The sequence below is a fragment of the Mustela nigripes genome, chromosome 3, assembly GCF_022355385.1.
Source record: "Mustela nigripes isolate SB6536 chromosome 3, MUSNIG.SB6536, whole genome shotgun sequence".
In the NCBI taxonomy this organism is placed as follows: Eukaryota; Metazoa; Chordata; class Mammalia; order Carnivora; family Mustelidae; genus Mustela; species Mustela nigripes.
Window position 1 is genome coordinate 85,435,601 of NC_081559.1, and position 18,904 is coordinate 85,454,504.

The window sequence follows — 18,904 nt, forward strand, 5'->3', positions numbered from 1 at the left end:
TTCCCAGAATCTGAAGAGTATGCAGACAAGAAGCCAAGCAAATCTTAGAGGTAGATTCTCTTTTCCCTATGTGTTTGTGTAGTACCTGCTTGCCAGGAACTGAGGGATTTCACTGGAAGTGGGACTTTCTGGCTAAAGGTAGGAAATGCCAGGTGAGCCTAGACAAGTTGGTCACCCTAAGTGTTTGTGAATAAAAGACTAAAACTGACATATAATCATACGATTTGATGTGACACACATATCAAATCAACACACATATATTGAAATAATTTTAAAACAATGGTATTCAAACATGAAAATGCAAAATGTTCAGCTAATGAACATTTAGTTATTTCTACACTTCTATGAGTTCCCATCAAATCTTCAAGTAAATTTTTAGGTGTATTCTCCAATGAGAAGGACCCAGGGTCAACCTAAGAATTCAGCCCAAGTCCCCTAGTCCCTAATAATCTGGAAAATTTTGGAAAAAAGGATTTTAACAGAAAATCTTTTCTATACGGATTCTATATTTTAAATAATTCAACTCAAATTTATGTTAGCCTGAAATATTAATATAATCAAGGAAGGAAAATATTATCTGGAATATGGCTTTAACCCAATCAAAATAAAGCATCAGATCATTTTCCTTATTATATCACTTGAGCTTAGCATTTTCTTCTCACTACAAAACATTTAATGAAACTAATACAGTGCAAGAAAGTTTTTATGTTTACCCACCTTAATCACTACTCATCTATCTCTTCACATTTTTGAGAAAGATGAAAACATAGATTAACAAAATAACAGTTATTTCTTTCTAAATTTATTATAGGTATATTTGAGGTCTTCCAAATTTCCAATGATATCTGCTATATTTTGTTATTGAAATACTTCATGTGATTAAGAAGTAGTGATAATGTAGGACTATATCATTCAAAGATCTACCAGCATATAGAAAACACTACAAATTACCAAATAAGTCCATTGAGTGAAACATAAAGTAAAATGAGTTTAAGAGACAGCTGGACATGTTTATGTAGGCAAAGGGGTTGGAAGATATGCTGACAACACAGAGAGGTGTGTTGCAATAAACTTGAAGGAGACAGGCCATTGGGCCAACCATCCCTTTTCTATCCAGGAATTCCTTATGTTCTCATTAGTGTCTCACATCTGGACAGCTGCATTATTAAAATCTGGCCCTAAACTTGAGTCAATGAAAGAGTTTGGTATCTCAATTTCATTCTTCCTTTACATATTAAACACACACACACACACACACACACGTTTCAATTTTTGTTCAAGGAAGCATTTCGCGTCCAGATGTCAGATTTTTGTGACTCATGGCCAAGCAGAGAGAAGGCCTCTGTGAACAAGCTTGTTCTGATCATGTCCACCTCTGTCTGATACAAGTACATATTCATGGCACCTCACTTTCATAAACACAACATTCTAAACAGTTCTTTGAATGACTACCTTCCGTACTGAGTTAGGCCTCAAGCTTCCATAGCTCAGTTTCTTGGGGGGGGTGGCGGGGGGGAATGTTTCAAGGGTTAGAGAAAAAGGGCAGTTTTCTCATTCCTTTATCTTTCCTCATCTTTCAAAATATGTGGTTAGGAAAGATTTTGTACAGGATTGGTTAGAAGCCAAGAGTTTCACTGACCCTCTTAGTCATTGCCATTTCACATTTTTTGCCTCAGGAACTGGTTGAGCTTTTGAATGCATTCACATTTTAATTTATATGATGTGAGCATAACCTGCATCTGAATATAAATTCTAAACACCTGCACTGGTGCTTTACAAGCAACGCACACTTGGATCTCCACTGTCACATCTGCTCTGCATCACGGTTCCCATCAGGTTGGTCCTATTATCTTAAGTTTTTAGATATAGAAACTAAGGCCCAATGACAGTAAGGGACTTGGCCAAGATCACTTGCCAGGTGGTAAGTGATCCAGTTAAATTTGTGCTGTGTAGCTCCACCTTTTAAATATATATATATATATATATATATATATATATATATATATATATATATATTTCTATATTAATATAATATAATATAAATGCACCTGAAAACATAGACAGAAGAGTGAAGCTACATTCAAACAGAAAATAAAATCTCATCTTTAATGTGATTTTAAAAAAGAATAAAGTTGAGCAAAAACACAAACAAATGATAAGCTTATATCTATTGGGCTCACTTCTAAAGACATAATTCACTACATAGGAACAACATATGCGGATATGCTATTTGGTTCTCACAAGTCAAGAGGAAAAAGGCCTAAGGAAACAAAATTCATGCATTCACTGATTAAAGACTTCTTTATAGCTTTGCTATCATTTTTTGTTGTTCTAGGTTAAAAAAAAAAAAAAAAAGTCTAACCATTAGAGTCAAGAAACCAAAATACAAATACAAATACAAAACAAAATACAAAAACAAAATGTTTATATTTGTTTAAATTTTAAGCATCATGCCTTTCACAGCAAAAACCCAAGCACAACCTATATTCTAATGAACTGACAATGAAAATAATATCATCCCAACAAAAGCCAAATCCGCATTCAAAAGCTATGAACTGTTCTTGGTGCACACAGAGGCCTTATTCGCTATTTGGGCATCACAGATAGTACTGGAATACAAAGAGATGTGAAAGAAAGGAGCTGTGGTGGCTGGAGGAAGAGGGAACTGAGGAAAGGGAGACCAAACCTGCCATATAGGGGGAACCAACACACCCTAAAGCCACAGAAGGAGCAGCCCCGCACCCCCAACACCCAGTCCCTTCTGATTATTCACTGTGCCCACTTTGGTGCCCATTTCACACTTTGGTTCTCTCCTGGAACATGTGCCTAGGCCTGAACCCCAGTCTGAGGCTCTTCCCATGATAATCTGTCTAGTCCTTGCCAGGATCCTCCTGTCAGTGGCTAGAATCTATCCATGAGACCCAGCAGCTGACTAGGGTCCTATTTCCACTGAAACAGAACCCCCAGAAATTCAGAGCTACTGCCTCATACTTGGCAAGAACTACCGCCCACCAGAATGAGCCCTGGATATTAGGTCAGCCTCTCGTGAGCTTTAAGCATCAAAGTCCTCTAGCTATTGTCATTGGAACACTGGCCTCCCTCCCTGAAACTGACTCTAGGCTTTCTCCTCTCTCCCTCCCAGCCTGCTCTGAGGTCCCAACATGCCTTTAGCCCCGCCTGGAAAGTTATAACATGTCACAGGTGATTTAAACTAATTTCAGTGGTGGTTAATGGATTTCAAAGACCTGACCTTTTGTGCATTAGGAAGATCTACTCTTGCCTTTACTTTATTTTATAGCTATCATTTGGCTGGATGGGTCTGTTGTCTATATTCCCAATAGCACTCATCACGCACAGTCTGTCTTCCTCACCAGCCTGCAAAGATCAGGTTTGTCTTGATCACTGCTGTATCCTTTTTCTCCTACCAACACATAGTAGGCAATTGGTAAGCATTTGCTGAATGAATAACTATGTAATACATGTGTGTAATTGTCAAGCAATTCATTAGTTTAGGAAATGAAGTGCCTGTCTTGTATTTGAATTTATTAATTAGCTCATAATCCTCAACTGACACATTTCAACTTTAACGTATTTACACATAAGGACATACTTTGTAAAACTAACCAATTTCAAAGGGTAGGTAGGGAGATGATTACAAATATCTTTGCATTTAGTCATTGCTTCATAGGCTATACAGAATTTATTTTGTATTACTGGCCTCTCAAGAGTGACTCAAAGCACAAATAAATAATGTGTTTTTATCTACCATCCTAACTTATGTGAAATTTTTCTCCCCTCAGAAGAGTATCTGCCAAATTTGCTTTATAAAATTCTAAGTAGACAGAAGTAAAAGTCTCTTGCTGGAAGTAGCATTTTCATTCAACAACAGAACTATAATAAATATGCCTTTTCTTGGGCTTCACATTTATTAGGGAAAAAAATCCTAGAAACTTACAGGTAAGATATATTGAGATGGTCTCATTATGTTTAGTTAAAACTAAGTATTTTATGACTTTATGACAAAAGGAAGAAATTATTTTTAAATGTTTATGATCCATATAGGATCACTCAATATGATCCCTGCTGCCCCAACTCCTCCATCTTAAATAAACCAAAATAGTTTTCCAATTTTGCTCCCAAACTACTCTCTTAAACAACTCTGTTTCTTATTTGGTGTCTTTATGTGCTGAAAGACAAGTAACAAACCAGCTATGGACGAGAAAAGAAAAAATTTCTTCAGGATGCTTTCTTAAAACCAAGACTCCCTTTCTAACATGTACACATAAATGTACATTTATGCATCAGGACTAATCTGAGTCACAGGATAGAGTTCAATTTGCCTTTAACGGTGGCCCCCTGTGACTCTGAGCCAGTCCTCTCAACACCCTGTTTCCTCATCTGTCACAGAAGAATACTAAAATTTGCTCTTTGCCAGTTTCACAAAGATGCTTCCATATCTGAAACATACTTGGGACTTCCAAAATGGGTTTGATTATTTTGTCTTACTCCATCAAAATCTTAATTTCCTGCTTTTCCAAATTGGGCATAATAATATCTGCCAACCTTGAAAGTTTATTGTAAGGATCAAGTGAAGATAATACATATGTAAAAGCTTTGAAATTTGAAAATGTTTTACATGTGAAAGTTATTTTTATTTGAATACTTTTGCAAATGCATGTCTAAACTAAATATAAGTTATTCAAAACTACTATGAGACCTTTCCAACTTTTGGGTCCCCTATTAATATGAAGTGCAGGAAGACTAGAGTGCTCCCGCAGCTAAATGCATTGTCTGAAGAACACGTGTGTGCCTGGAGTTCTTTGTCCAGTGGTGAAAATTAACCTGTACCATGACATTCACGTTCACTTCAAAATGTATTTTTAAGTGTCCACCATGTGCCAGATACTTTGAGTTGAGGCTATGTCTTAGCTTGGGCTGTTACAACAAAATACCACAGACTGCGTGGCTTAAACAATAGACATTTAATTCTTAGAGCTCTGAAACCCGGGAATTCTAAGATCAAGGTGTCAGGGAATTCACTTCCTGGCAAGAACTGGCTTCCTAGCTTATAAATGGCCACCACTTGCTGGGGGCTCATGTGCCCTTCCCCTCACACATGTGCAGAAGGAGAGCGAGCTCTCAGTGTTCTTCTGCTTACAAGGGTATTAATCCCACCGTGGGCACCCTGCCCTTATGAACTCATCTCAACCTAATTACCTCCCAAATGTCCTACCACCACGCACCGTCACATTGGGAGTTAGGCCTTCAATAAACGAATTCTGGAAGATACAACATTCAGCCCATAATAGGGCATAAAGATGAAAATGACAGTGTCCCTACTTCCTGGGACTCTCTACTGTGTTGAGAGTAGACATATAAAGGAAGGAGAGCCGTGCAGGATGCCAAGTGCCATGAGGACACAGGGGAGCCAGCCCCAGATTTCCAGGAGGAGAGGACATGTGAGCTGAGTTAGAGAATGTACACAGAAGTCAGCCAAATGGAGGGATAGCAGAGAATATTCCCAGTTAATAGCATAGGCAACATCCCTAACATTGGGAATAATGCAGGGTTTTTTTAGGGGAAAATACAAACTGTAGTATGAAAGTGTAATGTGCCATTAAGATTGGCAGGAGAGGACACGTTCCACCTCCGAGGGCCTCGTGTGCTTGGCTAAAGAACCCGTGATTTACGGCCCTGGCCCTGTGCCTCTCACACTGCAGTATTCAAACCGGGGGAGCAGGCAGGACTAACTTGGCCCGCCGACTTAGAGTCTCAGTTTTACCCACAGCTGTGAAAGAGAAGCAAAGTTTAAATTGCTAAATATAAGTACTAATTAAGAAGTATAAATATGAAAACAGCCGTCCTCAGGGTTCCATCTTTGGGATTAGGTGACTTTGTGAAGCACCACAGTGATGTCATGTGGAAACAGCCAACGGGTTTTAGGCTCAGCAGCGCCACAGTCAGATATGTTCCGCATCACTCGTTGACTCTGGTCATGGTGTGGAGAATGGACGTGAGGGAGAAAAGACAGGGAACAGGAAAGCGAGTGGGGAGGTGGGCCCAGCCTTCCAGGAAAGAGATGATGAGTCCCTGAGTGGGGCAGGAATGTCGGTATGGAGGATTTGGGCAATGTGAGCACATCTGAGAAACTCGAGGAGGTAAGGATTTAATAACATTGGCTGGGTGATGACGTATGGATTTTTTTAAAAAAGAGAGAAGTCAAAAGTCACCTCAGAATTTGGGCTTGGGACTGGATGGACAGTTGTGCCCTTCAGCAAGCGGTAAAATATGGAAGAACGTGACAAGTTAGAAGATTATGACTTCAACTCTGACCACGTATATTTCTACATACCCATGAAAATCCAGCTGAAGATGCTCAGAATTCATCCTGATAGTCTTCTCTGATTCTCCTGTGAAAAACCACAAACATTTGCAAGGTGGTCAGAATTAGTGGGGCATTTGGCGTTATCTCCTTCCCCACTTCTGGTGGCCATCTCTAGAGTTCCTGGGGGACCGAGGCTCAGAGCCTTCACTGTTTTCTCTGATGCATGTCAACACCTACAACTGAGTAGTGACTGCCTGAGTGTGGTATCCTTAGAGAAGCACCAACCAATTCTGTAGAGTTCCCTGGTTTCTAACCTTTTCAATAAAACACCATGTGTCACTGACATAATGACTACTTGTAAATAAGTAGCCTAGGAGAAAAACCCTTATCATATCCTCCACCAGTCCCTTAGCCTCCTGTGTCCCTATTTCTGAACTTTATTTCACCTCCAACAACTTCATTTCCAATCCAGCTCCTGGCTTCCCAATTAGAATAAAACAAATACTGATCTCAGGTGGGGAATAAGCACCAGAAACAGATGAACTCATAAGACAAAAATCTTATGTCTCTGTCCTCCTGTTTTCATGCAAATGTCCCCAGTAATTAAATCAAGAAAAGAAAATGTAGCAAAAACATATCAGCCAAATGGTTTCAAAATTTCAAAAGAAGCTGTAAATATGGTCCTTTTTAGAAGATCAGGTTCTAACTAGAGTATGAGAAAGGGTAACAGTTGTTCTGATGAAGCAGTTTTTAAATTCTTGTCAGTGATTTAAAGAGAGATAACTGATGTATGTTGAAGAAGCTGGCAAGATTTTTAAATAGTTCGGACGCTACAGGGAGCATTTTTTTTTCCTTAAAGCAATGTACTCAGAAGTGTTGGCAAGATTTTATTTGAATGTAGCAGTGCTTATGTGAGGAAGTTATTTTGAATTACCCTAGTATAAATATGTATGACTTTATTTGTATTGAAAATTTCCTTTGCAAGTGAGTGACTGAGAGACTGTTATATCTCTATTGCTTGGTAAATGATTTTGGTATTTCATTTTGGAAATAAAATCTTATACTTGGAATTCAAAAATAATGTCAGAATCCTGTTTATGACCACAGGTGATTTTTGCACCTACATTAATATCTTTTGATTCTTATTTGTCATGTGGAACAAATGGCACCTGTTGTCTTAGCCTGGCTTCCTTTCTGCAGTATTCACGTATGCATGCATTCATTCATTCAACAGACATACTTCCACACCTCTCAGCCACCAAACTCCACTCAAGGCACTGAACATACAATAATGGTATTGAACTGCCTTCCTTACAATATTTCAGGTCAACATTCTGTTTGCTCTGGGTAGGTTTCTGCAATATAGTGGAAATTTCTAATCTTCCTTTTAATTAGCTTATTATTTATTTATTTATTTATTAAATTTTATTTATTTGACAGGCAGAGATCACAAGTAGGCAGAGAGGCAGGGAGAGAAAGAGAGGAGAAAGCAGGCTCCCTGCTGAGCAGAGAGCCAGATGTGGGACTCGATCCCAGGACCCTGGGATCATGAACCAAGCCAAAGGCAGAGGCTTTAACCCACTGAGCCACCCAGGTGCCCCTTATAGCTTATTATTTAAAAGTTAAGCCTGTTGAAGACTGTGGACAAGGCTATCTTTCGATAGGTTTCCCTCTGAAAAGGGAGCACCAAAAGAAAGGTAAGGAGTGGTGAAGGCCCTGAGAAATAGGACCCGAAGCAGAGGGAAGAAGAGAGAAGGAAGGGTACAGGAGAAAGAAAGCATTGTAAATAGGGCTCACACTTTTCACCTCAAGACCTTTGAGCAACCAGTTACTATTCTACATGAAAATGAAACTGCTGGCAAGAGAATCATCTAGACCATTGGTTGATGGAGACTGCTCATTTACTTAAAGGAGAAACAAAACGCGGCTTCTCATCTTTTCATTTTCTTTCTTTAGCTGTTGTGTGGTCTTAGCAGGCGAAGAGATCATTTATCCTAAACTGCAAATTCACACTTGCCTTTGTAAGCAAACCGTACTTGTATTAGTCCGGTCCATTTTCTCCTTATGCTTTCTTTCTTTTTTCAGGAAAAAACTCTTATTAAAATTTAATACATTTACATAAAAGTCAACCATGGAAAGACTCATCAGAGTCATTGAAAGAGAAAGACAAATATATATACACATAGTTCTGCATATGTTTATTTATTTTAGGCCAGGTGTAAAACTGATACAGAGGAAGAGGAATAAGACAGTTTATGTTAAATAATGTAACTGGGTACATTACTTGATAAAAAGGAGGTGTGTGTGTCTGAGTCCCTAAGTTCATATCCCTGCCTGATATCTTCATTTATCCTCATTCTTATCCAAATCACTACAAGTGTGAAATGAGAGATCACTTTATTTCCCTTTAAAGCTTCTTAATGAACGTCAGATTTTACAAAAAAACAACAAATATTTATGATATAATAGACACTGTTCTAGGGGATTGGGAAACATGCATCAATGATTGATCACCTTCCTTTGTCAAATAAATTACTATTTAGAGATCCTAAATGAAGCAATGATTAAAAATTTCCAGGTGATGGTACTTTGCTTCAATATCATAAAACACATTGCGTTGTTCCAAAACCAAAGTTCAAAGTGATTGCAAATGCAAGCGTACTTCTGCAAATACAGTCCTGAATATTTCCCTCAGCCACACAAGAACCCTTCCTAGTAGAAGCAGAACTTCAATAGAGATCGTCTCTACCTAAGGACCATGCAAACGATCGTAAATACTGTTTCGATATTCTATATAATTTGTAGATGATGGTAGGTAACACTATACCTCAGGATCATGCTGATTTCTCTAAACTGAAATTCTAAATATTTGTTAGATAGATAAATTAAGCTTTAAAAGAATGAGGTTTTAATTTTTCCTTCTTGTTTTGAAAGGCCAAGATTTTTTGTGCACATTCACTTTTGTTTTGTCCCTCTTGTCTAGAAGGGTCCAGACATACCCAAGAACAATTAGGTAAGCTAGTTGTCCTCAGCCCAGAAGAATTACCCTTTTGCCCCAGGGGCCATACTTATTGTTCCACAACAGTCAAGGAAAAACCTAATAGGAACAGATTTCTTGTGTGTATGTAGCGAAGTTAGTTCCAGAGAGAGAGAGAAAGAAGCCTGGATCGTACTGTGGTAGAACCATCGGACCAATATGCTCCCTGTGTCCACAGCCCAGTCCTCCCCTGACGCCCTCCTTTCTAGGGCATAGGGTAGAAAAGTCACATACACAGTAGATCATGCCAGGGCCTGCTGACCAACCCCACTCCCAAATTTGCTGGCAGGAGAGTGAAGCAATATCTGTGCTATACACATAGTCTTACTTTTTTATTTTTATTTTTTTAAGTAGATGTTTCAGCACTCAACTTGAGGGCGAGGAAGAAGATACTGCAGGCCAAAGTTCTCAGTGCCCTTCTATCCCTTCTACCCCTTCCACGAGTCCTTCAATGCTCTAAGATTTGGGTAGGAGTAGGGGAAGAGCTTTGGACAGTGCTAAGATCCTCTTCCTTTCACTTTGAGCTAATGGGATCTTTGACACTTTCTGACCACACTAAGCAAGCTACAAGACTGCCCCCTCCCTTGCCACGTCACATGGGGAGAATGACACGGGAAAATACCATTGTCTTACAATTACAAATGCACATGTGAAATATATAATCTTACAGGCTAGTATCATGGTGTTTGTTATCGTGAAAACACGAACACCCCACACACACCTTTTCTACTACAAATTCAAAAAACTCCATGGTATTTTTCTTTTCTCTCTCTCTCTTTTTTTTTTTTTTTAAGATTTTATTTATTTATTTAGAAAGAAAGCATGCATGTGAGCAGCAGTGAGGGACAGAGGGAAAGGGAGAGAGAGAATCCCAACCAGACTCCAGGTCCAGCCTGGAGCCTGATGTGGGGCTCGATCCCATGACCCCAAGATCATGACCTGAGTAGAACTAAATAGTCAGATGCTTAACTAACTGAGCTACCCAGGTACCTCTCCTGGTACCTCCTATTTTTCTAATTTTGTTATCAGTAAGCATTGATGCCTGTATAATGAAAGAACCAGTTAAATAATTCCTAGTAGAATCATAAAATAAATAATAATAATAATTAAAATAATAAAATTAAAAACTAAAACACATGCTACATCTACACTACTTTTTAATAATTTAACTTCATATATTTTTCAGATAATTCATGGGAAGGAATTCCTACTTATCAATACATGTATCCTGTATCAGACATTTTACATATGTTGTTATATTTTTTCATCACAATCAGCTAAAACCTAAGTTTTCTCTTGCCCTTTTTTTTTTAAAGTAATCTCTATGCCCAACGTGGGGTTCAAATTCACAACCCCAAGATTAAGAGTTACATGTTTTACCTACTAAGTCAGCCAGGCACCTTTCTTTCGCTCATTTTTAAAATGAGGTTCATAAGAGTTTAATATCTTGTCCTCAATACACAATTAATACACACAAAGCAGGGAATCAAACCCAATTCATCTAATTCCCAAATCTGTATCTTTGCCATTGTAATAGGCTATCATTGAGGAGACTATAAAGAATCTAGTGTCAAATACATCCAGTTTGCAGTCAACAGGCAATAAAAGAATTATATAAGAAATAAGAACTATTGGGGTGCTTGAGTGGCTCAGTGGGTTAAGGCCTCTGCCTTCGGCTTGGGTCACGATTCCGGCATCCTGGGATCGAGCCCCGCATCGGGCTCTCTGCCTGCTCCTCCTTTCTCTCTCTGCCTACTTGTGATCTCTGTCTGTCAAATAAATAAATAAATAAATCTTTAAAAAGAAAAGAAAGAATGAAGAAGTATTCCCAGATATGCCTGTATCATGATCTTCATCACTAATTTGTCCTGTGCTTGGGCCCAACACTGGAGCCAGGGTTAGTGAGGAGGAAACTGTACATAGGAGCCTTTCTGGAGCCGAGGGTCCTGGAGAGAAGACTGAATTGACCTGTGAAGCCACAGGCAACAAAGCTAGAGAAAGAATTCAGCCTGAGCATTTGACTTCAGTCAATGTCGTAACTAGATAAATGAGCCTAAGTATTAGGTCCAAGAGGCAAAATAAGCCGTACATGGAAAAACAAACGCTAACACAATCATCCAGCAAGACTGGAAGTGGAACATGATAGAGTGTGCAGAGTGGGTAGACACAAGTGGTTCGGAAGGATATCTGCGAAAGGCGAGATGATTGTGGATAACCTGTGCATGTGGTGTTGGCCATGAAGGTGGTCCTGACAGATTCAAAGTCCTACATAGAACCAGACACTTGACTTCTAGAGAAAGTCATCAATTCTCCCTAGGTCAGCTCTAAAACTGTCAGGCCTAGAGAAGCAGTTGTGTTGTTGTTGTTGTTGTTGTTATTTTCTTAGCTACTATTATGGCATAGTATTGTGATTATCATATTGTGATTATCATGGAGAAGAACATTTTTGAGAGGAAGGTTTTTATATTTAAATACCTGAAACAACTCTGACAACCAAAAATCACCCCCCTGGAATGGTGCAAAATTAGAACTGAGTAGAGCACAAAGTTTATAATTTTGACCTTTTAACAGAATGAGGACTATTACAGAAGACCACAAAGCAGTATGAAGTTATTTCCAGGTCACCAGACAATCTGTAGGTACAAACAATTGCTGGTTCCATTTCCCTTTAAAAAGGGAAAAGAAAAAGGTACAGGCCACTCTGAGCCCCCAGGCTGATGTCCAAATGGCCCTTTTGGTGGTTTTGACCTACAAGGAGTTTGGAAGGAATTCTCTGAGAAAGGAAACAATTAGGGGACACTTGGAGTGTTTTGAGGAGTCAAAGAAAACAACAACAAAGAGCCATCAGTATTGGGATTAAAAATCACAATAGTTTTTTTCCCCTTAGCATTTGCATCGATTTTTCAGCTTTTGCACCAAAAAGAAAATCTGGTCTTGTGGATGTTTAAGAGACTAGGGATTTCATTTTCCATTTAATAAACTGATTTTCTCCGCCACTATAGGTACTTGGAATTAGCACAAACCCCAGGATAACTACAATTCCAAAAGGGAATATTCAGTTCATTATGAATGGTCTTACAGCAAATAATGCTCTGACAGCCAAATTCCTGGTCTCCAAATTTGTAAATTTGCCTTTTTTTCTCACAATTCTTACTCAAGACTGCTTCTGAGCTTTTGCACATTTAACCCTTATACTCAAAGACAGTATGTTACTAAACAACATGAGAAACTTCAAGTTTATACACTTGGATTAAAAGAAGTCTGATATTTATAACCAAATTATGACCATCTTGAATACAATAAATTAACTGCTGAATGAACATAATAAAGAAATACTGTATTTATTCTCACATCGATGGCTATGCATCCCTTGAACAGGTCTAAAGATTCATAAACTAGCTATAAATCTTATGATGTTTTCCATTTTATTTCTTCACTTAGTGACAAGGCATTCATTTCTCAATACAAAAATTATGAATGATACTAAAGTTAAATAGTTGTTTTTAGTAGTCAAAATTAATTTATACTATCTCTAATTGATCTGTATGTTCCGTGTTATTTTTTCAACTTTCCATTATAACAATAAAGCTATATTGTAATGACATTTCATGTATTAACTTCATTTAATTCCCGATAAAAACCCTAAGGAATGAACACTATTAGCATATTCACATTGTTGATAAGCAAACAAGTTTAGAGTTAGTTGCCTGTAATCATACAGGTAGTAATCTGCACTGCTAGCATCAGAAATAGATCCTTCAGACTTCAACTGACACAGGGGCATTAAGATTCCACGGACATATTTGCATGATCATTTTTAAAGGACTTTAAATCAGACTATATATTAATAAGTAAAAAAATGAAAAATTACCTTAAGTACCATGTCTTATTTGTCAATTATCTCAGTGTTCCACTTTTTGACCTGTATAAATAGACATAACCAAAAAATTCAATGATCAAATTCCAATAAGAAAAATATGGTGCATAATCAGTGCTTATCTCTGCATTTGGAGAGGAGAGTGAACTGATTTTACACAGGGTATTGTTTTTCCTAATTAACTAGTTTTGTCACATATTTGTATGTTATTGCTACATAAGTGGTTTACAAATTGTTAAGTTTTATGGCTATCTAGAAAGAATACTACAACTTAATAAACTTACACAAATGCTAAAAAGAAATTTTACATTAAAATGTTACTTTGTTTCTTTGTCCTAAGAGAATGATTAAAAAAAAAAAAACACAGCTAAAATCAAGCATTAGATATGCAAATATGTGTTCAGATCAGAGATACCAAAATTATTCAAATGATTAATTATTCATCATAAAATGTCAATTAATAATTATGAAGCATAAAAGGCATCTTTCTAATGCATCTTTATTTTTCTTGGCCTAAAAAGCAGCTTAATATACATGTTCAATTGACTTCTAACAAGTTCTAAAAATGCAACAAAGTAAACAAATTGTAAACAAGTGCAAACTCTGAATTTCAATAAGTGAACACAAATGTGCTCAAAAATGAATGAAAGGCAAAAAAATAAGGAAAACAAAAACATAGCCACATTCATGACATAAGCAGCCCCGTGTTCACTCACCTGCTAGGTAATGGGGCAACCTGGCCAAGAAACCAACCCAAGGACTCAAGTTGTGAATTTGTTTAGCAAGTACAAATAAACTTGTTTCTCTCTGAAGTGAGGGTGCTTTAGGAATTTTTTATGCTTTCTGAATAAACATTAAAAGATAAATCAGTTTCAGTTTCTTTAAATTACCTATCGTAATTTCTAAAGTCTGTTAAGTACTGCCAAAGTTTCATTATAAATGAGAATTTTTTCACATTGTTTTACTTATAAATTATTTCTCTTTTTCAAGTATTATTATTTTTTTCCAGGAAGATTGTATCTTTTAAAAAAAAATCAGTTTGAGCTGATATGATTCAGGATAAGAAACCATTTGATTACTAAGATATTGATTTATATTTATTTTTATGATTTACTTTTCACTGACACCTGGTGAACTTGCTCTCTGATGACCCAGGGAGTTATTTTAGTTAAGGCGTCCCTGACCTCCTGCTGGTAGATTAATTACATATTAAACACTGTGTTTTCAAAACTAAATGATAAATCTGGACACATAAAGGAGGCACAAAAGAATCAGAGCGAGAGCGAGAGCCAGAGAGAGAGGGGATGCTAAGAAACAAAACAAGAGATTGCAAAAAGAAGATAATCAGATAAAAAGAAAGGAGAATGTAGAAAATGCAATTGGAAAAGAATTTCAAGAAAATAAGGATAAAGGACAGGGAGGGCTGACAGGAGGGCAAGAGGGAGGGAGGAAAGGAAGGATTTTTGGTTTCTAATTCCCTGGCGAAGCTGCTGGCGTCCGCGCCCTTAACGCCACAGCCTTCCAAGTTGAGGCGAAAGCCACCTCCTCGGGCCTGCGTCGCATCCAACTTACTCCAAGTTTTCTGGTGACTCCTACAGGGCCCCTTTCCGTCCCCCCCCCCCCCCCTCCCCTGGAGAGATTGACAGTCGCGTGGAGGAGGCTTTTCCAGGCACAGCCTTTCTCATGGTAATCAGCCCCCAGCATCACCTCCCGGCTGCGGCCGCTCCCGCTCCTTGCGCAGCTCGCGGACCCCGGGGACCGGAAACAGGGCGGCGGGCGGGGAGCAGGCTAGCTAGCGACCCAGGTCAGCTGACCCGGCGGCGGGGCGGGGGTCGCGGGGTTCCCGGGAGGGTACGGGTCTGGGGAGGGCGGGCGAGCGGGCGAGCGGGCGGGGACCGACACCCCCCCCCCCTCCACGTGCTCCTCCGCCTGTGCGGCGGGGCCTTACCCTGAGATCGAATGGAGGGACCGAAGCTGGGGGCGTGGGGGACCGAGCGCGCCGAGAATTGGGGGCGACAAGCAGACCTGTTTTGCATCAATAAATTAAGACGCTCATTTGAGTCCTGAAGTTTGCTGGATCCTTTCAGGGAAGACGTTGGCAAAAGCACTGAAGCCCAGATTCAGCCTTAACTTCAAAAAATAAAGGAAAATAAAATAAAAAGAACCCCTCAGCTGGCCGCCCTGCTGGGGCCAGGTGACGTGCGTGATTCCACAGCCCGCGGGCCTCACAGCAGGGATGTTAGGGTCGGTCTGAGGTTCTCTAGTCCTGTTTTGATTTTGTTTAAGAGGGTTTCTCAGAGAGATGCTCCTGATTTTTTTTTTTTTTAAATAGATTTTCCCCTCCTATCCTAGGCTCAACTCCGAATGGATTGGATTGCAAGTTTGCACGTGAGAAAACCGTTTGGCTTGACTTGGACCCCTGCCGCCCCCCACCCCCTCCACACACACTCCAATCCAGGGGTCTCCCTTATCACCCTTTGCTTGCAACTCTAAAAGAAGTTGCCCACCTCCTGCGTAACAACACAGGGTTGAAATAATTCCTCTAGATGAAAGATCAATTCCGTTTCAAAACGAGAATACGTTTTCTTTTTTTTTTTTTTCTTATTTTCTCCACATGGTACAAAATAAACAAAATTTGCTATAAAAAAATATTCATTAGCTGGGCCAAATTCGAATTCCTTCCACAGCCTGCGTGTTCAAGGGCAGAAACATTGTATCTCTTCGGGCTTCTGGGCCGGGGAGCGGAGCTGGGGGCTGGCGCGAGGGGTGGGGGAAGGGGGGGCGAACTGCTATGAAAGTTGGGGAAATTGACAGATTGAGAGGTGAATTGGGGGACAGGCACCAGATCCTGGCAGAAGGAAATTGGAAAACAAAAGTGCATCTTCTCACCCTGCCTGGGTGGAGGGAATCCTGAGGGAGGCAGTTTATTTTACTGAAAGAAATACTAAAGAATTTTTTTTCTCCCTCCAATGTCGATGGCAATATCATTTCAGATTTACTTGTATCTGTTGTTTTAATCCCCTTCGTCTGCGCTAATCTCGAAATGGATTATTAATGGGAAAGAAAGATCGGGAAGGAGCGATTCATTTGCAGGACTTGTTTTTGCTGTGTGAGGAGCCGAAAGCACCAGTCCTCTCTCGACTTTTCCCTGCGCCCTGCGCTTATGCATCCTGCTGATCCCACGATCCTCATTGTCCCCGACCTGGCCTTCGGACTAAGGGAGTGTTCGGAACAAATTTATATTCGGCTTCCTCCGATCTCACCGCCTCTGCGTTGGTGGGAACTCTTGGTCAAATAAGGACTAGAGTGCCAGGGGCGTGCCAGGCAGGGGCGGGGGGCAACCCTCGTGCGCGCTCACCCCTCTCAGAGACCGTTCCCTTGCCATCATCCAAACATACACCTTAATGGGAACCTGAAAGATTGCTTTTTTTTTTTTTAACCCCAAATCAAATACTCGAAAGTCGGAACTCCCAGTCCTAAGTGTTGGGGCTGCCTCCTGCCACTTCAACAATTACTGAGCCCAGAGCAATCAGATGATTAGGTGTTTTTAATGGAAATACTCGAGTCTCTCTCTCTCTCTCTCTCTCTCTCTCCCCAGCCAGATCCTAAGTAACCTGACACTAATATACATAATAAAGACAAGTGATTTGTTAGCCCTTCCCTTGGACCCTTTGACCTGAGGTTTTGCTAAGAGTGTCTGCGACTGGAACCATCATCCAATGACTACCTGGGCTAATGCAGTGAGTGGGATCTTGACTGGAATCAGTCCTTGCAATGAATGGAATCCTTCTTCCTTGGGAATGGAAGTGGGGATACTGAAAAGCAAACTTCTAGAGAAAGCTGGATTCAATTTTTTTTTTTAATAAAAAGGAGGGGAAAGTGGGAAGAGGACGAAAAAAGGACATTAACAATAGAGAGAAATCTCAGAGGAGGAATTTGATAAATCATACATAGATTTAGTATGTACTATTACAAGTAATGTAAAACATAATATTTAAAATATGTCTGGCCCATATTGGAAATCATTAATTTTCCTTTTTTTATAATTAACTTTTAGACTGATGATCTTGAATGCGCCTCTTCTATAGGTAAATTATCTGTAATGGGGTGGGGAAGAAGATTAATTTATCTAGTTATTCTCATTGTACTACTCAAGTTGGGAGAGAGGTGAGTCTGTAAACAACTGTGAAATTTTACTTGCTTGCAACTTAAAGTAAGAAGTGGCTGTGGTCATGCTGGATAGCTTTTGCGCCCCCCCCCCTATACAAAATACAAAGACATGCACCTCTGGGAGTGTGGATGTGACTACCCCTGTGGTGGCTTTCCCCTCCTCTGAGTACAATTGCAAGTGACTCCTGAATTCAAAGTCTTGCTTTAGGCACACATTCAAAGCACAATTCAAAGCAGTTTATCTTAATATAAGTAAAAGTCTGGTGTTGGATCAGGGTATTATTTGTTTCAGATTTCATCAGACTGAAAACAGGGGGCTGTGACACTAACAATATTAAAGCAGAAAAGCTGGCGTGAGGTTGTTTAGTCCTCTTTAACACCTCCACCTTTACCTTTGCTAGAAGTCCAAAGGCTGTGTGGGACTAGAAGTTTGTGTTCTGAGGTTCTCAAGCACTTTCACTCTTCAAAAAAAAAAAAAAAAAGTCTCACAGTTCTTTAAGAAATTGAGCCTGAACCATTGGAGGCTAAGAGATTTCTTCCTTTTCCGATAAATGCCTGTGCTCAGCATCCTCAAATTTGGCTGTCTTTATTTACTTCTATATTAGTTCCAATTACGTGCAGTGTAAACCAGCTTTTTGATTAACAAAACAGCAGAGCATTGGTTAAGAACACTTAAACTTCAAAAAAAAATTCCCCTGGGAAGTGGGCTCTGAATTGGTTAATAATGTGCAGTACTTGCTAAATTGCTGACTTCCAGATGTGGAAAATATCTTTCTTGTTTAGGACCTATGTAACCTGATTGGATTACGACAGAAGCGTCACGTTGGAAGCTTTTGAGTGATTATTTAATTAACCATACAGTAGAAAGCTGTATTCTCCAGGAAATCCCTTCCATATTTACATAACCAATCCCTTCAGAGCAAAGGTGGAGTCTTTTCTTTTTAATTTTACTTTAATTGCAATATCAAAAAAATATATATCCCAAAACTTAGACCCCATACCGTTTAATATTATGCTCTTCCTTCCCTGCTAAGTTCCTCTATGGCCTTTCTCCTTTTCCTCCTACACACACTCCCTCAGTTTGTAGTGAGGTCTCCGTGAGATGTAGAGGGATTCAGAGATCAGTCAACCCAGTGCTCTATGTTAATTTACTTAGAGACCCTTTTTTTAAATGCCAAACTACTTTTTAGTATTGGGATCTAATCCAGAAATTCACCATACACACACCCCAACACACACACCCTAAGAGGCAATTCACATGCAGTTTTTTTTTTAAATTTTTTTTCCTGGCTCTGCCATCTAAAAAGAAAAAAAATAAATAAATAAGAAAAAGGGCAAAGAATTTAGTTCCAGAAGACGTGCTGAGAAATCCACACAACTTAATGTGCATCTCAAATCTGGTCATTAGAAATATCTGTATAAGAAGAGGCGATCAGGATTGAGGACCCGGGATCTTTCCCTTTAACTTTCGCCCCTAAGAGTTCTCCAGTTCTGT

General features: G+C 39.3%; 1 long non-coding RNA gene across 14 annotated transcripts in view; it reads right to left on the reverse strand.

Moving 5' to 3' along the window:
* Nucleotides 1-15,565, reverse strand: part of LOC132013906 (uncharacterized) — a 74,520-nt gene extending 58,955 nt beyond the window's left edge. For 11 of the 14 annotated variants that reach the window (XR_009403141.1, XR_009403153.1, XR_009403150.1 and 8 more), the window contains exons 1-3: nt 14,812-14,849; nt 13,234-13,284; nt 6,353-6,410 (exon numbers count right to left, since the gene is read on the reverse strand). This is a non-coding gene — a long non-coding RNA (uncharacterized LOC132013906). Of the gene's footprint in view, nt 1-6,352; nt 6,411-13,233; nt 13,285-13,955; nt 14,083-14,353; nt 14,784-14,811; nt 14,850-14,946; nt 14,996-15,187 lie in introns of those variants that run through there. The other 3 variants (XR_009403144.1, XR_009403146.1, XR_009403143.1) reach the window with 3 other exon arrangements.
* Between the last annotated feature and the right edge of the window lie 3,339 nt (nt 15,566-18,904).